This window comes from Ziziphus jujuba, chromosome 4 (genome assembly GCF_031755915.1).
Source record: "Ziziphus jujuba cultivar Dongzao chromosome 4, ASM3175591v1".
Taxonomy (NCBI): Eukaryota; Viridiplantae; Streptophyta; class Magnoliopsida; order Rosales; family Rhamnaceae; genus Ziziphus; species Ziziphus jujuba.
Genome location: NC_083382.1, coordinates 16,183,389 through 16,203,196, shown reverse-complemented (window position 1 = coordinate 16,203,196; position 19,808 = coordinate 16,183,389). Strand labels below are relative to the sequence as shown.

At 34.1% G+C, this 19,808-nt stretch overlaps 1 pseudogene; it reads right to left on the bottom strand.

Annotated features, from left to right (window-relative positions):
- Positions 1 to 46: 46 nt before the first annotated feature.
- Positions 47 to 1,972, bottom strand: LOC107417266 (probable O-methyltransferase 3; annotated as a pseudogene).
- Positions 1,973 to 19,808: the final 17,836 nt, after the last annotated feature.

Here is a 19,808-nt window from a genome sequence, read left to right as displayed (position 1 = left end):
ATTTAATAAATATTTTAATAACTCTCATACTAATATTGTATGTATCCAATTATACATATAGAATAATTATATCTTGATACATTACATATATAAAGAAATAAAACAGAAAAGAAAAGAGTCTAATTAAAATAAAACTAAAACCCATGACATATGATATACTAAGGAAGCTTCGTAATAGATTTAAGGATAAACTTCAATGAGAGACCTTAACCCCAAGATGGGAGTTATACTATGGTTATTGAATCCGGCATCAGAAAAGAGTTTAGCCCATTCTTTCTCAGTTCTTTCTTTACCTGTGACCAAAATCATCGTCATCATATCAAAGAAAAGCTGGGTTTCAATTGATTCTTCATCTCCTTTCTTGTTCTCCATCATCATGTCCATTATTATCACCTTTCCATTCTTTCCTTTGTTTGCAATTGCTTCTTTGCATTTCTTCAGTATTTTCACACTTCATCACTCCAGTCACGCAATATCCACTGCTCATGAAACCACAAACAAACAGCAATCATGCGTAAAACCCAAAAAGAAAAAAAACAGCAATCATGTAAATGCATGTAATTCTAATTTAGTATTGTTCCTAGCCTTTTAAGGACAGACAATTTTTAATCTCGTGAATTAATTAATTATATAAATTAATTAGATAACCGATCAAGTGACAATTTTTAATATTTAACATGTCAATTATAAATGGGTTAATTAAGAAATAATTAACCCATAAGTAATACATGGTTGTTGTTTCTCAATCATTTAATTTTTTTTAAGGTCTATTTTTAAATTGATATATAAATTCATAAAGAATTTTTTCTGAAATATAAATTAAAAACACTTCGCATAAAGCTTTTTACATTTCAAAATATTGCTAAGAACCATTATTTTATCATGCTTAATTATTAATAAGCATCTTATGGAGAGGCAAATTCGACAGAACATAGACGTTATAAGTAAATTGCTTGCATAGCATTAGCGTTTTGTGTATATGCTTTGACATAATTAAATTGCTTGCATAGCATTAGCGTTTTATGTATATGCTTTAACATATTTGGTCTTGTAATTATTAAATACACAAGAATACATACATATATATATACATATATATGCTTTAAGAAAATTAAACATTATGATTCATGGTTTATTAGAGTAAGTCTTTACCTTGAGCAAAATTGCATCTGAAGGAGGAATTGCTTCAAGCATGTTCCCTCCGACACATTTCAAGTTCTTGGTCCCTTTCAAATCAGCAACAACATGTGGTAGATCAAACACGGTGCATTCCTCATTAGGAAATGCATCTGCAATAGCCTTTGCGACAGTGCCTGTTCCACCTCCAACATCAACCAAAGAATCCAATCCTTCAAACACACCCTTACTCTTATCAATCACCACCTTCGTGACTAACCGAGCATTGCTAGCCATGGCATCATTGAGAAGTCGTTGAGCTTCGAGTCTTGTCCACCGTACTCCCAGAACGCCATTCCATGTGCGGTATCAAATGGCGTAAGATCATCATTCTTGAACCAATTGCTTAGATGGTTCCATGGCTTGGTCAAAACGGGGTCCAACACTGCCATAAAAAATGGTGTCACACTCAAAGGATTGTCCTTGAGAAGGCATCAGTGAGAACATAACCTTCTTCTTCTCCTTCTTCTTCTCCATCATTATTTACATTGGTTTTTTGGATAGTAAAAAACTCGGAATGGACCAAGATTCGCATTAGACGATAGACATGAGGGGTTTTGTTTTGGTGGAGAATTGGTAAGGAAGATATGAGGTGAGAAAGAGTCATGGGTTTGCCATAGGAATGGATGGTATCAGGGGTACCAAGTTGAATAGCACATTTGAGAGACCAAGAGTTTATGAAGCTAAAAATGTGGTTCCAAACATGGGCTTGAGAATGAAGAAGCTTGTTTGCATTTTCTTCATCAACTATATCTATATTAATGTGTGTAAAACTCTTTAGGCCCTGTTTGACCATCGGTTTTTAAAATAGTTTTCTGTTTTGTAAAATAAAAAACTATTTTCAAAACAAAAGATTATCTGTTTGGCCATTAGTTTTCAAAAACAGTTCTAGAAAACAAATGGAAAAAAAAAAATTTGGAAAACAATAAAATGATATTTTCACTTGTTTTGAAAATAATAAAATACATATTATTTTAATTTTTTTTCTTTATCATTTTTCTTTACTCTGCGTTTTTCTATCTTATAGAGAAAAAGTTGTAGAGAGAAAATATTATTTCAATTCTTTTCAATATCTTAAAAAGAGAAAATTGTAGAGAGAGAAAGATAGAATATCCAGTAGGTTTCTTTAATAGCATTTCTTTATCTTTCATTCCTAGGAATTACAATAGAGTAGCATATGAAATAGCAAAATCGAATCAGAAATAAATAGAGCTTACATGATGGTAAGAATATATATATATATATATATCTCAAATTCACACTGAAAGTTTGAATATATTTATTAGAGATATGGTATTCAGAAGTGTGAATGGGTGAATAAAATATTAACTAAAATGTTTAGGATTCATCATTGGAAACTTCTACTTAGTTATAAGATCCTTTACATAGTCATTGTGGTATGGTTGACAAGCCAATATCACATTGATTTGCATCAAAGTATGCCAATTTTGATTAAATGTATTCTTGATATGATTATGGTTGGTAAATTAAACGCACATAAGCCATGACTCAATTGACTTGACCAAGCCCACTTGTTAAACCGAATTAGACTAGATGGACTGAACTATTTTATGTGTGATATTTTGATTAGATCAAACTTAAAATAGTGCTGTTTGATCCTATCTAGTCCAATGCAACAAATGTGTAACAATGTATGACTATATATGTTTCCTATGCTATAGGCAAAAAGATCATCACAACAAAGCAGCACACAACATCAATGTACATCTTCCCCAGATATCCATCAAGTCTAAAAATTGTATGACTATATATCTATATGTGTTTATTGAATAAGACTATTTTTCTAGATGTTAAAGAGGTATGCTAGCTTGCATATAATCAATTAAGTTTTTCCCTTTTTTTTTTTTTTTTTTTTTTGGTTTTTTAATAAGTTGAGTTGAAGGAATTTGAACTTTAAACTACCATATGAGGAAATAATATCTAGTATTGCCATTGGGTTTAATTAAGAGCATTGAATTATTTGGAATGTATTTTGATTCGCAACCATCCTATAGTATTTATAGTATGTTGGATGATCTAGTTATCCATATTATATTTCTACACTACAGTGATTTTTATCTTTATTTTTGAAGTCAAAATTAATAGAAAATCTTGTATGTAATGGTGAAACTACAGCAATCAATTTTTTTCAAGTACATTTAACTATATAATATTTATGATCTTAAAGAATGCAACAAAATAAGGGGCAAGACCAATGAATAATCCTACATTTTTGGGAAAGGAGTTGGCCAAGGTATATATATGTGTCGACACTTCTGTTATTAGTGTGAGGCATTTAAAGTAAGGTAGTGAGATTTGGGCCAAAACAAAACCCTATGGGCTAGACTTAAATTGGCTAATATCATGCTAGTGGAGCTGGATCATGGACCTAGGGAGTGGCATAATGGTATTAAGGCTTGAACTCCACTAAAAATGTGCCAATGAAGACTTTGGACCTTAAGAGAGAAACCTGAAGAATGCAAGGCAATAAGAAGCCGAACAAAGGATGTAAAGAAAAAAGTCCAAAAGCCTAGAAGCCAATCAAACCATCTAGAAAATATCTTACCCAAATTCAACCAAAGTCAATATGGCCTAGGCCCGAGCCTATCCAGTTTTTATTTTCCCCAGCTTCGTGCTTTAAATTGAGCCTATCCAGTTTTTATTTCCCCCAGCTTCGTGCTTTAAATTATGTAGACCTAATTTGAAGCCCCAACTATTGACTACCCATCAGGCTGAATCGAAGTGAAGCTAGATTAGCTAACTCGATTTAATTTTATAATTTTTATATTTTTATTGAATACATTGTAAGCATTTATTATATGTTAAACAATATTTATTTAATGTTTGTTATAAGATATGATAATTCATTTAGAGTATTTCTTGATTCACCAAATTTTGTAACCAAATATTTGATGTCTAATGACTTTGCATTATTCATTGGGTTTGCCTACTATGATTTTAAGATAGTATTTAATAACCAACTATTGAAAAAATAGCCACATTTTTTACATAAAAACATTGGTTAATAAATATGGTACTGTAGCATTGTCCCTTTTGTTAAGCTATTATTTTTTATTTATTATCATAACGATACTTTAAGCAAAAAAATATTTTTAATCAAATTTTAATATTATAAATAAACACAAAATTAAACTTTGAACTTCAAATTTGGAAATACGCTTTAAACTTAAAGTTCAAGCCTGATACTTAAGCCCAAAACACAATTCAATACCCATAAGGTTGGGTAGTGGTCTTTAGATTTAAAATATTGGCCTATCCCAACCCTCTTCCCACTGAAGACTAAAAAAAGCCCTGAGCCTGCCTAAGCTCAAATTTTTTAGCTTGGGTTGGGTTGGACAGAACAAATTTACATCCCTATTTAATACTATCATACAATCCCTCATCGTTAGAGAAGGAGTTAGTTAGATGGTATATGTGATTCCCTAAATACTAAATTTAAAGTTAATTATGTAATTCAAATTTTTATTATTAAAAATATAAAAGTTTAATCCTATAAACCCTTTTTCAAAATTTTATTTTAACTTATTTTGCGATATGAATTTGACCATGTGTTTACCAAATACAAAATCCAAATTTTTGTTTCTTTGTACCAATAAATTTTTAATATTAGGTAGTTACATGTTCATGATTATATATTGTCAATCTTGCCCTAGGGTATGAGAAATGAAGCTAGAAGAGTGAAGGGGTATTAACATAAACTACGAACATGATGTGGGAAATGACAAAAATACCTTTAAGAAGACTAAGAGGACAATTAAGGTAAGGACAATTTGGTCATTTCAAACTTAACATTCAATGGAATTACAAAATTGCCCTTCTTTGCCCACTTAAAACCATGAGATTAGCTTGCCCCTTCTTTGTTTCTTATTCTTGTTTCTGCTTCATTTTTTGCTGTTGAGGGGAGGAAAGAGAGAGAGACAGGGGACTACACCTCTTTCTAAAAAGGTTATGCATTGAAAGAAGCTACAATTGTTGCTTAAGTTAGCAAACTAAACTAAGGGAACTAACTTTTTTGTCAAAGCTATGATTTTCAATGAGGGGTCGATGCAGAATGAGGGTACCTAGCTTTTCTTGAATTGATTGATCTTTTCTTGTTCTTGCATGCATGATTAGTTGAAAGGTGAGAGAGTTGTCATTTTTATGACTTTTGGAAGTTCTTAACCTTGGGCTTAAATGGGATATGTAGGTGGAGGCGATTGTAGGTAAGAACTTTCTTGAAAGTCTAGTTTGTTTTTGGGATGACTTGAAAAGAATTAGGTGTTTGCATGGAAAAATGGTGATGTTTTGAAGCTAAGAAATGAGTTAAAGGAGCTGCAGTTGATATCAACCACCATTTTTGACCATGTAAATTCATCGAAGGTTAAGAAATAGGAGAGAACATCGATGAGGGTCGCAGTGATTTACGAAAATCATTGGATCATGTCTTGACTGAAGGTCACATATGAAAAGCAGTTGTTTGGAAGCTGGTTTCTATTGGATTAGAGTCATCAGTGGAGAAGATGAATCTTGATACCAACATGGTAGCATGTTGGAGCTGATGTGCCATCGTGTCTATGTGGCACCTTGCTAACATGACATTGAGATGACATGCTAAAATAGTGATGTGGCATGAAGATATGAATTTTAGAACTTTATATTTTATTTTGAGCTATTTTTATTAGGAGTACCTATTTAATTGCTTGTTTCATAATGATTGGTAAATTCTCAAAAATAGTATTTGATACTATTTTATGCTTCCTCAAAGGAAGAAACACATTGCATATAAACTCGAATGAGCAGTGGGCATAATCAGTTTAGGAGTCACTTTACTAGTGAGTGGGATTTTATTAAATTATTGTTGATAATTGAAAATGCCTATAAGCAAACTTCTATATATGTGTATATACTATATTATTGGAATTTGACTATAGTATTGAAAAGATTTAAGTTGATGATTTTTGTGGAGAAACTATGTTTTTTTACTAAAGGTTTGCCATAGTGCTATTATCTATAAATGTTTTGTTAGTGAAATGGATTATCTGTAGCTTTCCAAGTTATTATGATGTGTTGTCCTTTGAGACTAAATTGTTATAATTGATATCATATGAATATCCTATCATTATGATATGATCATAACGACTTGTGAGTTAGGTTTGTACCTCTAGCTTGGTTTGGCCAACCAAGGACTAAAGGACAGGTATACAAATGTGATGTAAAAGTAGGGTAGAGCATGTACAGTTTACTCTATGCCCTTGCTAATAGAGGTTATAACTTATTTTATTTTCAAATTTTGATATGCAACTACTTGATTGATTCCACTTATTTTATACGGGATACATCATTCACTTTGCAGATTTGAAATTTTTTGATAATATTGGCAGAAGTTCATAATGAGAATCCACCCCTGTCCATTCAACAGACTATCTGCTGGGCGCTGATCCTGTACAAATGAAGATGGGACTAATCACTAGGGCACAAGCTAGGAAATTCAAGGACATTTGAAATTCAAGGACATCTGGTTAACTTCATCAAGGGGGTGATTCAATCTCAAGAGGGCATGACAATACCAGAAGATCCAAAGCTCGTCTTGTGTACCAAGTTACGAAGGCATAAATGGATCCCCAGTAGCAAGGAATGAATTTATTGGTTTTTGAATATGATTGAGCATCCCAAGAGACCACGGAATCATATATAGGCCTAACTAAAGCTGATCAAAAGCTTGTGTGTGCATAAGACTTCAATTCGGTCGAAAATGCTCATGTTGCTATTGGCTTTGACTTTTCTTGTTGATCAAGCAAATTTGACTTATTCCAATCAAGGAGCAACATATGGGAATAATTATTAATCCTATTTGGCATCCTACATGGCACATTGGAGCTGATTTGGAGCATTTACAAGCTGAAAATTGGTTAAAGATAGCTTAGTTGTCAAACTAGTCAACTAGTTTTCTAATTTGAATTCGACTTTTTATTTTAGGAAACTATCTTTTCTTTTGGTTTTATTTATTTATTTTCTAGAATAATTACTTTAGGAAAGTTAGAGTTTTATTATTTTGATTGTAAATTAATTAATTTCTTTTTTAAAATTAAGGAATTAATTAATACAAATTAGATTACGAAAGGGTGTGAAATTAGGCAATTTCCTAATTTGATACTATGTTGGCCGAAATTTCATAATCCTCATAGGATTTTATTTTGTTCATTCAAAACCTATTTAAAAGATTATTTTCAATGAGAAATCTGTTAGAGAATCAAGGAAATTATTAGCCATGAACCATCCAAACCCGAGACCAAGCCTCATGCCTTGGCCGAGAAGCAACTACCTTAGTTTGTTTTGTATTTCTGTTTTGTAGTTAAGTAAGTCCTTTTATGATGTTTTATAAGCTTGTTAAGTTGGTGCACAAAGACACCAAAATGTGTTAGTTAATATGTATTAGCTAAACTAGAGAATTAGAAAGCTTAGGGAAATGAAGCACTTTGATGACATGGAAAGCACTTTGGTGACCAAGATGGTGACATGGAAGCCACTTGGTGACATGGAACCAAACCATTCGGCCTCTCTCTCATCCAATGCATGGAAGGACACGTGTCATTATGCATGAGGACTACTTCAACATGAAGCACCTAATGAGGTAGCAACACTTGTCAACAAACCATAATGCATCTGGCAAAGTTACCTTACACATGTGTTTTGCTTCACCATGAAGGACTTGTTTTGTATTGGTGTTTAGAACTAGCAATGGTGTGCTTTCACACCTATTTTGTATACTATAAGTATGTATTACATCTAAATGTATAAGGGAGTTGAATTTTGAAGAAAATACCTTAGTTTCCATTTTGAAACCAAGAGAAACACAAACCGGCCAAAACTGGAAAATTTTCTAGTAGCTTAATCAAAGCGAAGCCGAGAACACCAAAACTCCAAATCAATTTCCAATCATAAAACCTTGTTCTCTTTAGATTAACCTTACCCTAATCCTTTCAAAAGCAGCTTACATATTATTCAAAAAATTAATTGCGAGAAAGAATTCTCTTGTTAAAAAAATTAATTGTGAGAAAGAATTCTCTTGTTCTATTTGAACACCTAAAACACCATTAGAGAGGTTTCTAATCATAGGTTGGTTAGGAGTAGATCGTCCTATGTTCGTATCATTCGGTATTAGAGCCAAGATTTTGTTTAAGTTTAATTTATCTTTATTTGTTTTATTTTGTTTTATGCTAATCTGCAATATTAGTATTAGGTTAAGGTTGCATCCATCTCATACACATTCTGCTTAAAAATAAAAAATAAAAATTCATGCATAGCCGAAATTAGGTTCTTTATTTTACCATATTTCGGTTTCCTAGTTTGTTGGTTGTCTTTCATCTTTGTTCTTAGTAATTTAGTTTATTGTTTATTTTTCTTTGCTATTTTGATCTTAAATATATGCAATCTTATATTCAAAAAAAGAAGAAAAAAAAAAAAAAGAAGGAATTGCTGCAACATATATAAAGTTACAAAAATTTGCAAATTTATATTTTTGTTGTTGGTGGTCATGGTTTTGGTGACATCCTGATGCTGGATTTGCAATTTTGTTGTTAATTCTTGCTAGTGCAATTGAGTTCATATCTGTGGGTAAAAAAAAAAAAAAAAAAAAAAAGCCAAATAAAAAGAAAAAAATCGGTTTGTTGAATTTTGGAGTTGAATTTGTTTGCTGGAAATTTGTTGGAGCTACCGAGTTGTTGCTTATTTATTCAATATTTAAAGTTGCTAGAAATTTAATTTTTCTACTGGATATTTGAATTTTGGGTGCTTAAATTATTTGGATTAAAATCAGTTAAATGAATTGATACAAAACATGAATTACAAAGAACAATAATCAACAACTATTCCTTATTTTTGTTCAATTTGATTCTTTTTTGTTTTTGAATTTCTTTCGTCAATTTTTACTCTTGAATTATTAATTTCTTCCCATTTAGTCCATTTCTTATTGATTTCAAAAAATTCCTTTGTTAAATTGCCTTACTGTTAGTTAGAAAAGTTGAGAATTAGATGTTTAAATTCACTCGGTAACTGATTATTTTTGCTTGCTGTTTTATTGATAAGTTTAAATTAATTTATACTTTTGATCTAGTTGTTGTTTTAATGTGTTTTAATTAGACCTTTGAGTTAATTCATTGAGTGGAAAAGGCAAGAGAGTGTGAGCTTAAAAGAGTGTTAAAAGTCGAAACTAATGTGCAAACACGAGTGCCGAGACCTTGTTTAAGTGAAACACATGAAGGAGTGAATTTGGTGAGGTTTTATTTTATTTTTGTAATATTTATACTAACATGGCAGATTCAAGGGTAAGAAGAGGAGATATATCATTAAGAATTAATGAAGAAGAATACGTAGGATTCAAGGGTGATTCCCGAGCTTCTGGAAGTGGGGGTGAGCATAAGGACATGATGGCGGTCCTGGAGCAATTGCAGTGAATGAGTACTCAATTTGATCATTTGGATCAAAGGATGGAAAAATTAGAGAATTCCTAAGGTGGTTTGATACCCGAAGAAGAGTAGGTAATGAATTGATTACCACTTCGTGACAAATGAAAGGGGCCATGAGGAAGCAATTTATACCGACTATTACCGTAGGTTGCTGCATCAAAGACTCCAGTATTATCACAAGGTAGTAGGTCCGTAGAGGATTATCACAAGGAGATGGAGATGCTCATGATGAGATTGAGCATGAATGAAGATTGAGAAGCAACCGTGGCACGGTTTCTTGATGGATTGAATGGAGAGATAGCTAATCAATAGGAATTACAACAATATGTGGAATTGCAAGAGATGTTGCATGTGGCTGTCAAGATTGGAAATCAAATCAAGAGGAGGGGTACAACCTCATGGTTTGGAGGTATTACAAGCAGTAGGAGGTCAAATCCAAGTGTTTGGAGAAGCAGTCCCACATATGACAACAAGCCAAAACCGAAGCAACGTGAGGAAAGCACCAATCGGCCAAAAAGGGAGGCCAGAGCTGAGTCTATCCAAGCTCCAAGGAATGAAGCTGATCTGATCCTAAACCTTTTAGAACTCATGATATTGTGTGTTTTAAGTGCCAGGAATGAGGACACATTGCTAGTCAATGCCCGAATAGAAGAATCATGGTGCTGAAAGGTAATGGTGAGATAGAATCTGAAAGTGAAGAATGTGATGCTGATACCAAAATTGTTAAGATGAGGGGCACGATGAATCCGAAACACTTAAGGCAATTAGAGCTGATTTGAGTTTGGTGGCAAGAAGGGTTCTAACCGTGTATAAAGATGAGGATTAAATTCAAAGAGAGAACATCTTCCACACTCATTATGAAATCTAATGTAAGATTTGTAGTATAATAATTGATGGTGGAAGTTGTGCAAATGTAATTAGTAATGTTGTGGTTGAAAAATTAGGCTAAGCAACAATTAAACATCCCGAACCATATAGATTACAATGGCTTAATAATAGTAGTGAGATGAAAGTAAACAAACAAGCCAAAGTAAAATTTAGCATTAATAAATATGCGGATGTTGTTTTGTGTGTTGTTATGCCTATGCATGCTGGACATAGTTTATTAGGTAGACCATAACAATTTGATAAAAATACTATACATTATGGTAGAGAGAACGCAATTGTTTTTAGATTTAAAGGTAAAAAGGTCAAGCTGGAACCATTGACTACCAAAAAAGTATTTAGAGACCAACTTCAAATACAGCAAATTAGAGAGGACGAAAAGCTAAAAGAAAAAACTAGAGTGGCATGCAGGGCTACAACACCTTTTCAAGGGGACAAGGCCATGCAAGACCAACAGGTAAGTGTCCTAAACTCAAATTTGAGGAGAAAGAAAGAAAGTTGAGAGATAGAAAATTCAAGCCAAGGCCGAGAGTGAGGTGAAAGTAGTGGAACCCATGAATAAGAAAGAAAAAGAGAGGAAAGAAAAGAGAAATAAAATTTTTTATCTTAGCTTTGGTGATGTTAATAAAGCAATTTTGAATAAGAAACCATTGCTGGTCGTGATTTATAAAGATGTATTTTTAAATGATCATGCTAATCCCAAAGAACTTGAATTGCCAAGCTCTATTTCTTCTCTTTTGTAAGAATTTGATGATGTCTTTCTGGAGGAAATTCCTAATAGTTTACCACCTATCCGAGGGATTGAACATCAAAATGATTTTGTGCTAGGAGGTGCAATGCCTAAGAGGCCTGCATATAGGAGTAATCCCGAGGAAACGAAAGAGCTACAAAGGTAGGTAAGTGAATTACTTGACAAATGTTACATTCATGAGAGTACGAGTCCATGTATTGTTCTTGTTTTATTAGTTTCTAAAAGAGATGGTTCATGGTGCATGTGTGTAGATTTTAGGGCCATAAATAATATTACCATTAATTATATGCATCTAATTCTTAGGTTAGATGGTATATTAGATGAATGACATGGAGCATGTATGTTTACTAAAATTAATCTTAGGAGAGGGTATCATCGAATTAGAATGAAAGAGGAGGATGAATGGAAAATCGCATATGAAACTGAATATGGTTTGTATGAGTGGTTGGTAATGCCTTTTGGTTTAACTAATACACCTAGCACTTTCATGAGATTAATGAACCATGTTATGCGCCCATTCACTGGAAAATTTATGGTTGCTTATTTTGATGATATTCTTTTATATGGTAGGCATTTAGATGAGCATGTAGCACATATTAAGTTAGTTTTAGGATAAATTTAGAAAGAAAGATTGTATGCGAACTTCCAAAAGTGTGATTTTGCCAAGATGAAATTGTATTTCAGGATTTGTTATGACAGTATTTGACACAGGAGATTAGGTTTGGTTACATCTAAGAAAGGAGAGGTTTTCAGAACAAGAAAAGTCAAAGCTTATGTCGCAACAGAATGGTCTTTTTCAAGTTTTGGATAGAGTTAATGAAAATGCCTACAAGCTTGGCTTACTAGGTGAGTATAATGTTAGTGCCACATTTAATATTGCTGTTTCATCTCCATTTACTGCAGGTGATGATTTTGATTTGATGGCAAATCTGTTTGAAGAGGAGGGGATTGATGAGAATCCGCCCGTACCCATTTAACAGACTATCCGCAGAGGCATTGATCCTATACAAATGAAGATGGGAAAAATCATTAGGCCACAAGCTACAAAATTCAAGGACAATTTGGTTAGCTTCATCAAGGGGGTGATTCAATCTCAAAAGGGCATTAAAATAACTGAAGATCCAAAGCTCATCTTATGTATCCAAGTTACGAAGGCATAAATGCACCCCGAGCAACAAGGAATGACTTTATTGGTTTGTGAACATGATTGAGCATCCCAAGAGACCATGAAATCATATCCAAGCCCAACCAAAGCTGATCAAAAGCTTTATGTGCGCACAAGACTTCAATTCGGCCGAAAATGCTTATTTTGCTGCTGGCTTTGACTTTTCTTGTTGATCAAGCAAGTTTGACTTATTCCAATCAAGGGGCAACTTATGGGAATTATTATCAATCATATTTGGCATCATAACGGCACATTGGACCTAAGTTGGAGCCTTTACAAGCTTGAAATTGGTCAAAAATAGCTTAGTTGTCAAACTAATAAACTAGTTTCCTAATTTAAGTTTGACTTTTCGTTTTGGGAAACTATATTTTATTTTGGTTTTATTTATTTATTTTTTGGACAAATTACTTTAGGAAAGTTAGAATTTTATTATTTTGATTGTAAATTAATTAATTCCTTTTTCAAAAACGAGGAATTAATTAATACAAATGAGATTAGGAAAACATGTAAAATTAAACAATTTCCTAAATTGATTCTATGTTGGCTGAAATTTTCTAATCTTTTTTGGGTTTATTTTGTCATTAAAAACCTATTTAAAGGCTTATTTTTAATGAGAAAGCAGCTTACATATTATTCAAAAAATTAATTGTGAGAAAGAATTCTCTTTGTTCTCTTTAAACACATAAAACACCATTAAAGAGTGAATGTTTTAGTTTTAACTTATCAACAAGCCATCCATCACCAATCTTGGCATCTTAAATTATACCAAAGTTTCTAATCTCATGTTGGTTAGGGGTTGAGATTTCTATAAGAACTTGAACTTAATTTTTCGATCCGGGCTAATATAATATGGGTACAGAAGTAGGTCGTTTTAGGTTCGTATAAGTTCATGTAGCATTAACATGGTAATAAGACAGTAGAGTATTATGAAGATAAAATTTCGACTTGATTCAATTTATCCTCACATTAGTTGAAGATTCGAAGGACCTTCTAAATCAAGGCCTGATACGAACCTAGGTCAACTCGTGCCTAAACCTGTATTATATTAGCTCGGATAGAAAAATTAAGTTTAAGTTCTTATGGTCCCCTCGACCCCTAATAAACTTGTAACTAGAAACCTTGGTATATGATGAAGATGCCGTAATAGGTGATGGATGCCCTATTGAGAAGTCAAACTAAAACATTCATTCTCTAATGGAGTTTTAGGTATTCAAAGAGAATAAAGAGAATTTTTTCTCACAAAATAAAATTTTGAATAATATTAAAGGTGTATTCTCATCGAAAAATAAGCCCTTAAATAGGCTAAAGCCACAAAAAAATAAACCTAATTTAGCTAGGTAAAACTGGCCATGAGATGAGGAAACAATGGGTTGGCCGAAACTCGCCGTGAGATAAGGAAACAATGGGTTGGTCGAAACTCACCTACTTTTCTAAACTAATTTGGATTAACTAATTCCTTTATTTTGAATTAGGAATTAATTAATTTACAAAAAAAATAATAAAATTCTAACTTTTCTAAGTTAATTTGTCTAGCAAAATAAATAAATAAAAACCAAATAAAAGACTAATTTCCTAAAAGAAAAAGTCAGGCTCAAATTAGAAAACTAGTTGACTAGTTTGACTACTAAGCTAATTTTGACCAATTGTAAGCTTGTAAAGGCTCCAAATCAGCTCCTATATGCCATTTAGAATGCAAAATAGGATTATTTATAATTTTCATACGTTAACCTTGATTGGAACAAAGAGAAAACATCAAACCAACATAATACAACAAAGCCAGCAACAAATACAGCAAAACGGCCAACAATTCATTCCATGCGCAAATCACCATTTTATTTGTTTTTGATTCTATGTTGTCTTGATTCCAAGCCTTATTAATGTTATTAATTGAATTCAAGAAGTGCTGAAACCATTCTTTGCTGTCCGGAGTCCATATTTGCACTAAAACAGCTACCCGGGTCCATATAGGCCTCCACCATTTAGATGCTTAAAACAGGCTTTGAATCCTTAGGTATTGACAAGCCCTTTCGAAAATTGATAACTCCTTGTATGAACACAGCTAGATTTTTCTTAAATCTCTTGGCTTGAGCCATAGTGATTGGCCTAATCTTCATTTGTATTGGATCAGGACCCCTGCGGGTTGTCGTACGGACTTGGATATATTCTCATCATTCCCCTCCTTTTGAAAAGAATTTGCTCCCAAATCAAAATCATCACCTGTAGCAAAAGGCAATAAATGAGCAACATTAAATGTAGCACTAACATTATACTCACCCGATAAGTCAAGTTTGTAATCATTCTCATTAATCTGCTTCAAAACTTTAAAAGGTCCATCGCTATGCGGCATAAGCTTGGACTTTCTTTGCTCGGGAAACCTTTGCTTTCTTAAGTGCAACCTAATCCAATCTCCAGGTCCAAAAACAACTTTAATTCGACTTTGGTTAGCAGTCCTTGCATATTGCTTGGTCCTCCTCTCAATATTTGTCATTGTCTTTTCATGAATCTGCTACACAAAATCAGCTTTTTGCTTTCCATCTAGATTAGCATGTTCACTTAAAGGTAAATGTGTTAAATCTAATGGAGTCAAAGGATTAAAACCATAAACAATCTTAAATGGAGTATATTTAGTAGTTGAAGGTATAGATTTATTATAAGCAAATTCAATATATGGCAAACATTCTTCTCATATTCTTAAATTTCTACTAAATAAAGCCCGTAACAATGCAGATAAAGTTCTATTTACTACTTTAGTCGGTCCATCAGTTTGTGGATGATAAATAGTTGAAACTAAAAGTTTAGTTCCTAACTTAGCCTCCATAGTTTTCCAAAAATAACTTAAGAACTTTGCATTCTTATCCAAAACAATAGTTCTAGGCATATCATGCAACCTCATAATTTCCTTAAAGAATAAATTAGCAACATTAGATGCATCATTAGTTTTATTACATGCAATAAAATGTGCCATTTTAGAAAATCTATCCACAATAACAAAAATTTAATCCTTACCTTTTCTAGACCTAGGTAAACCAATAACAAAATCCATAGACAAATCTGATGGAATTTGGTGTAGGTTTATGTTGTTGTACCCAAGAGCACAATCATTCAAGGTGTTAGTCAAGAATGATTGTTGTTGATTCTTGGTTCTTGATTTTGTTTTTTTTTTTTTGGGTTTGTTTTTGGTTTTAATGGAGGTTTGGGGTTCTTGAGAAGGTTGTTAGCTTTTGGGAAGAAGAAGAAAACAAATGTAGTAGTTGAGAGAGAGAGAGAGAGAGAGAGAGAGCCAAAATTGTTGTTTTTCAAAATATGTTTTTTTGAATATTACTTCAACGTTTTTCATTACAATTTTCATAGTTTTAAATACATCAAAAAGGAAATAAGACATGCTGCCATATTGAGCAATAAATACAAAAGCATTAAAAGTAACCAACCAAGCCAAACTACCTCAACTAATTCTAATCAATGTGCTGGGCATGCAAGAAACCTTCTTTAATGGGCAGTTCAGCTTGTCTAAGGCATTTGAATTTGAAAACCAGCTCCATTTGACTTGAAAATTTGAGGGAAGCCTTTTTGAATATTAAAATGTGTTCTAGCAAAAAAAAAAATAAAACAAAGTCCATTTACCCATTCAAAAATAATCAAACCCGAGGCAATTTTGCCCAATTTTCTGGGCAACAAAACTGCACAAGGGTCAGATTGTTTAGGGCTTAACTCAGCCTTCCCAGCTCCAAATTGGGCCATTCTTTTTGTTGCTGATTCCTCTGCATTGCTAGCTTATTATATCCAAAATTCAGATTCAAATCCCAAACCTTCTTCAAACGGCATCCAAGGAAGTGGACTTATGTTGCTGAGAATACAATTCCAGCAACTAGACAAAAAGGCCCTAAGCTTTAGTTAACGAGCTTAGGGCATTACAAAAAAGATATTGTTCTTAAACATTACAAGATGAAATAAAATGCATAAACATAAATAATGTTTGGTCTTTGATGTTGCAAAATAAAGAGTGCAAGTGTAACCGAACTACCTTGCACATTGTGGCAAGATCGCCACATTTCAACACTCCTCCTTGGTGTTCTTGCTTGTAATATTTAGAAGCTTCCTCAAGGTTTCAAATCTTGCTTTTGGAAATGGCTTGGTGAAGAAATCTGCAAGGTTATCTTCGATCTTGATATATTCCAAGCTTACTTCTCCATTTTCTTCAAACTCCCTCAAAGAGTGATACTTCACCAGTATGTGTTTTGTCCTTCCATGTTGAACGGGGTTCTTGGCTATTGATATGGCTGAAGTGTTGTCACATTTGATGATGGTTGAACCCTATTGAGGATAACCAAGGTCCTCCAATAATTTCCTAAGCCAAATGCATTGATTTGCACATGAAGAGTAAGCAATGTACTCGGCTTCGGCGGTGCTTTGAGCGGTTGTTGCTTGCTTCTTTACATTCCATGAGAATGGTCCACTACAAAGTGAGAAAAGATACCCCGAAGTGCTCTTCATATCATGCAAGCATCCAGCATAATCACTATCCGAGTAGGCCATTAATCTTATCACATCTTGCCTATCATACCAAACTCCAAAGTCTTGTGTTCCTTTTAAGTATCTAAGAATTCTTTTGGCACCTACAAAATGATTTTGGGATGGTGCTTGCATATATCTAGACAAACCACATGTGGCATGCATAATATCTGGTCTTGATGAACATACATAGAGCAAACTTCCTATCATGCTTCTATATAGGGTAGGGTTTACCTTTAGTGTGACATCCTCCTTCTTGTATTTGTCTCCTTGGCTCATTGGTGTTGACATTGGCTTGTATTCATCAAGGTTGAACTTTTTCAAAAGATCTTTGATGTATTTCTCTTGAGATATGAAGATACCCCTAGAGCATTGCATCACTTCCACTCCAAGGAAGTAATTCATTTCACCAAGGCTTGAGATGTCAAACTCCTTTTCAAGTTCATTTTTCAAAACTTCCACATTCTTTTCATTTTCACCCGTGACCAACAAATCATCCACATAGAGTGAGATAACAACCATGGCTTCTTCATTCCTTATGTATAGTGTTGGCTCATTTGAACTCCTCCTAAAGCCTTGGTAGATCAAGTAACCATCAATCTTGCCATACCAAGCCCTAGGTGCTTGCTTTATCCTATAAAGTGCCTTGTGTAGATGGTAGACTTTGTCCTCATGTCCTTGAACAATAAAGCCCTCGGGTTGCTTGACATAAACCTCCTCTTGAAGCACACCATTCAAGAAAGCTGACTTTACATCAAGGTGGTACACCTTCCATGACATTGAGGCCGAGATGGATAGGATGAGCCTTATGGTCTCCATTTTTGCAACCGGTGCAAACATCTCTCCATAATCTACACTCGCTTGTTGTGCATAGCCTTTTGCCACAAGCCTTGCCTTGTACTTGCATATTGTTCCATCCGGGTTGAACTTGGTCCTAAAGATCCACTTTACACCAATTGGTTTCTTGTTTTTAGGCTTAGAAACCAAAGACCAAGTTTCATTCTTTTCTATCATATCCATTTCGGTTTGCATGGCCTCCATCCATTCTTTCTTTTGCATAGCTTCTTGAACATTGGTAGGATCACTCAAGACAACATTGCACCTTTCATATATTTCAAACAATGGCCTTTCTCCTCTAACACCATCTCCAATCTCCAATTCGGCTCCAATGGTCTCAAGTGCATCCTCCTCATCATCTTCATTTTCTTCATTGTCATTGTCCTTGGTTTCTTCTTCTTCATCATCCAATCGAGCATTATCTTCATGGACAAGAAGCTCCTCCTTTGTCCAATCCCAAACAGCATCTTCATCAATCCTCACATCCCTTGTTACCACAAGTTTCTTGGTTTTCAAGTTGAAAACCCTAAAACCTTTGGTAACCTCACTAAAGCCAACCAAGATGCCCACATTTTCCCTTTTGTCAAGCTTGTCTCTCATGTGTGGATGAACATGGAGAAAACAAACACTTCCAAAGATTTTTATATTATCCAAAGATGGTTTTTCTCCCTACCATATCTCATAGGGTGTCTTGGACTCATTGGCTTTGGTGTATGCTCGGTTTTGGATGTAGTTAGCCGTGTATATGGCTTCGGCCCAAAACTTCTTTGGCATGTTCTTCTCATGTATCATGCACCTTTCCATCTCCATCAAGGTCCTATTTTTCCTCTCACAAACACCATTTTGTTGTGGTGTGTATGGTGTTGTGAATTGATGCACCATTCCATTTTCTTTGCAAAAATCCTCCATAGCCAAGCTTGTATATTCTCCACCATTGTCGGTTCTCAAGCACTTCATCTTTGCATTGCTTTGGGTTTCCACCATCTTCTTGAATTCCATGAACTTCTTAAGCGCTTGTGACTTGGTTGTTAGAAAATATACGCAACACATCCTTGAGTAGTCATCAATGAAGGTTAGGAAGTACTTACAACCTCCAATTGATGACAAACTCATCGGTCCACACACATCCGAATGGACTAGCTCAAGCTTCTCCTTAGCTCTCCATGAACCGGCTTTAGGGAATGGAAGCCATGTGGATTTTCCTAGTTGGCATACATCACATAGGCTTCTCATCTCCTTAATCTTTGGCATGTCCTTCACAATGGCATTGGTGTTTTTCATGGCACCATAACTAGAATGCCCAAGCCTTTTATGCTAAAGTTGAGAAATGGACTCCACTTTGGTTTTTAAGCTTGTTCATTTTTAACTAGGTCCAATCTATAGCTTTTGTCCTTCAATGGTACCTTAAACAGCTCATTACCACAAGCATCATATACAATACATCCATCTTTTGAAAAATTTAAAGCAAAGCCTCTTTCTACCAGTTGTGCTACACTAAGGAAGTTTTTACACAAACTAGGAACATATAGCACACCTTTTATAATTTTGGTACCTTCCTTGGTGTTCAAGCACACATCTCCTTTGCCTTCTACTTCCATGAACCGGCCATCACCAATCTTCACTTTGGTTTTGTAGTTTCGGTTAAGCTCCATAAAACCATCCTTTTGGAAACTCATGTGGTGTGAGCAACCACTATCCACAAGCCAACCGAGACCACTACTTGTGGCCTTAAGGCATGTGGCCACAAATAGGTTCTCGGCTTCTTCATTAACCATATTGGCTTGTTGTCTCCTTTGCTTGCATACTTTGGCAATGTGGCCTTTTCCTCCACATCTTTCACAAGATGCATCCGGCCTTCAAAAACACTTGGATGGTGGATGTCCAAGTTTCTTGCAATCAGGGCAAGGTGGATGCCCTCCTCGGTTTTGATGGCTTTGTTGTTGTTGTTGTTGTTGATTCCATCCACTTTTGTTGTTGTTTGTGTTGTTGTTGGTTATAAAACCAGTTTGGTTGGTGTTGT